Genomic DNA, 3,684 nt, shown 5'->3' with positions numbered 1-3,684 from the left:
TATCAGGCCCCCTGGACCGTCACCACATTTTATTTGGGTGACATTCTTTAAGGCCATTGTGCTTTCCATAGCAGTTCTGGGGGCGCCCTCGGAATGCCAGGAGGTGACCCCTTCCTGTGGCTCTGGGGTCTGCCCATTCTGAAATGTGATCTCCAGCCCTGAGCTCTGACGGGGGAGCGACTTCATGCCGCAAAGCCAGCACAGCTGTTTTGTAACTCATGGGAATATCATATTTAGCATGTTTTCCCCAGTGAGATGTATTTATTTAGATGACACATAATACTGTCGAAAGCCAAGCCTGCTCCACTCTTACACTCAGCCTTACAGAGGAGAATGGAGGAGTGGCAAAGGCAGAAGGAGCTTGTTCGGGAGAGCCAGCTGGCTGGGGAGGCCCCTCGGGCCATCCGTGCAATGAGCTCACAGTGGAGCTCTAAACAGCAGGGAAGGGACCCTGGGCACGGGGCTCCAGGGCACAGACAGAGGAAGGACTTCGTAGCCAGGCCATCCCAAGCATTTGCAGCTCACAAATACTGCCACTGGGCCTGGGAGATCGCTGATTGCCCACAAGCATTCTGGAGAGAAAAATACAGTCATCCGCCACTTGAGCTGAGAGGCTGTTTTGGAAGGTGGTAGTTGCATTATGGCTCTTTTCCACTCTGTAGGTCATCCTCTGGAAGGTAACACGGCTGTTAGCACTTGGACAAGCCAGATGGCCCACTCGACAGACAGCCGACTCCCCCCTCCTCCTTGACCCAGTCCCGCAGTTCAGCTGTTCCCAGCCTTGGCATTACTGAGCTCAGAACATCACCCAAACACAGGGCATGAGGGGGAAACACGGGGATGAATTTAACGTGTAAGTGGCAGGCGACCTTCCCATTTTGTCTTTAACCTTCCTTAGTGGTGTCTGGATCATGGGGACTTTGCCAGAGCAGGTGCTGGGGACGGTCACAGAGACCTCCCGTTTTGTGGAGCGCATCACACTGAAGTTGCTCACATTCAGTCTCACCTCCCTCCTTCCTGCTCAACTGCACAGACGCTTGAGTTCTTCCTGTTTTCCGTCATCACTTTCCAGCCCTTGTCCTTTCATCAGCTAACCCCGAGCTTTCTCTGCAGCGCACCATACCCACTGCCTCCAGCTCTTGCGAGAGAATATTAAAGAAAACTGGAGCTGGCCCTGATCCCTCAGGAGTCTTGCTCTCTACACCTCCCTGATCCCTCAGGAGTCTTGCTCTCTACACCTCCCTGTGCAGAAAGGCTCTGTCCCCTCACCACTGGCATTTGTTCCCTGGTCTGTGTCATTCACCGACTGTGTCAAGATAGTCCCCACCTCAACTGGTCAGCGGCTCAATTATTTCAAAGTGGATAAGATTCCTCTTGAAGTCTTGAAAGTGTAAGGAGGTATCTTTTGAAACTTGGTAGTAGTAAAATCCTTCAGAGAAGGCAATGGCACCCCACTCCAGTACTCTTGCCTGGAAAATCCCATGGATGGAGGAGCCTGGTAGGCTGCAGTCCATGGGGTCGCTAAAAGTCTGACACGACTGAGCGACTTCCCTTTCACTTTTCACTTTCCTGCATTGGAGAAGGAAATGGCAACCCACTCCAGTGTTCTTGCCTGGAGAATCCCAGGGACGGGGAGCCTGGTGAGCTGCCGTCTGTAGGGTCATGCAGAGTCAGACATGACTGAAGTGACTTAGCAGCAGCAGCAGCAGCAGTAGTAAAATCCTTAGTTACCCCACTGTTGTGCCACCACTGGGCATCTAGAAGGGTGTGAGTATATCAACCAAGACTGGAAGAGGCACTCAATCAATGGGTAGCTGATCATGAATAGTAACAAGGAGCCCAGGGAACAGTGCAACACAGGAAACAAGCCTTTCCTGCCTGGGTCACCTTTAGGCTGTTGCAGAATTGGCCTCAGATATAGGCTGCAGGGCTTCCCTGGTGGCTCAGATGGTAAAGGATCTGCCTGCAGTGCATAGACCCAGGTTCAATCCCTGGGTCAGGAAGATCCCCTGGAGAAGGAAATGGCATCCCACTCCAGTATTCTTGCCTGGGGAACTCCATGGACAGAGGAGCCTGGTGGCTACACTCCATGGGATCACAGAGTTGGACACGACGGACTAACACACACATCAGTTATAAACGAGCCTATCTTTCAAGAGTCACCCTCCAGCTTCCCTTTTCAATCCACTTTCCCATCCAGAGTCCTGGTCTTCAGCTTCTGGTTCCCTGCACAAAGTCAGGGAACAATCGCTCTCTTTGTTCTATCCTGTAGGGCAAAAAGAAATCACAGTTTTCTGTGGGTGTAGTGAGGTTGGTGGTGATAATGAAGATGATGATAATGAAGATCGAGTTGAAGATGGTAGTGGTGATGATGCTTCTGGTGATGAAGATAATAATGATGGAGGTGGTGCTGGTGATAATGATGATGATGATATGGTAATGGCATCAGTAACTAAAGAGTGCAAGACGCCAGTCTTAGCAGTTTGCATTTATTAACTCGTTCAATCCTCAGAACACCCTTATGAGCCAAGTATTTTTTTATGATCAATCCCATTTTACAGGTGAGGTAATCAAGGCATAGAGTTGTTAAGTAACTTGCTTAAGGTGACAATAGCCAGTAGAAGCAGAGCCAGGATTTAGACCTAGACAGTCTGCTCCAGAGCTCACACTTTTGGCCACTGCACTAAAGGTATAGATGCTCAGAGTCTTTGAGGTGGTAAATCTGGAAACCAATGCACTCGTATTACTATTATGTAGAACTATCATTCGGAGAAGGAAATGGCAACCCACTCCAGTATTCTTGCTTGGAGAATCCCAGGGACGGGGGAGCCTGGTGGGCTGCCGTCTATGGGGTCCCACAGAGTCGGACATGACTGAAGCGACTTAGCAGCAGCAGCAGCAGCAGAACTATCATTAATTAGGTTAAATAACCCCACAGTGAGGATGGGATGGGAGGTGAGGGGACAGAGAATCCTACTCTGTCACACCTTTTCTCAAAAATAATCTCATGTTGAAAATGAAGGCAAGCAGAGCTGTTTGGGAAAAGCAGGTAAGGAGGCCTGGATCCTTGTTCAATGACCTTCCTGAAGGCCCTCCAAAGTGGCTCTGAAGGCTCCGCCCCTCAGCGATCTGAGGGACTGCAGAACTTGGATGGGAAATCTTTGGGTTGCAAGTGAGTCAAGAATACTGGCCAGTGCTTATAACACACCTGCTACCTGCCAGGTTCAGTTCAGCCGCTCAGTCGTGTCTGACTCTTTGCAACCCCATGGACCACAACATGCCAGGCTTCCCTGCCCATCACCAACTACCGAAGCTCATTCAAACTCATGTCCATCGAGTCAGTCATGTCATCCAACCATCTCATCCTCTGTCGTCCCCTTCTCCTCCTGCCTTCAATCTTTCCCAGCATCAGGGTCTTTTCCAGTGAGTCAGTTGTTCACATCAGGTGGCCAAAGTATTGGAGTCTCAGCTTCAGCATCAGTCCTTCCAATGAATATTCAGGACTGATTTCCTTTAGGATGGACTGGTTGGGTCTTCTTGCAGTCCAAGGGACGCTCAAGAGTCTTCTCCAACACCACAGTTCAAAAGCATCAATTCTTGGGTGCTCAGTTTTCTTTGTAGTCCAACTCTCACATCCATACATGACCACTGGAAAAACCATAGCCTTGACTAGACGGACTTTGG

This window comes from Bison bison, unplaced genomic scaffold (assembly GCF_000754665.1).
Source record: "Bison bison bison isolate TAMUID 2011002044 unplaced genomic scaffold, Bison_UMD1.0 scf7180017864223, whole genome shotgun sequence".
Taxonomy (NCBI): domain Eukaryota; kingdom Metazoa; phylum Chordata; class Mammalia; order Artiodactyla; family Bovidae; genus Bison; species Bison bison.
Note: the sequence above shows the minus strand (reverse complement) of the source record.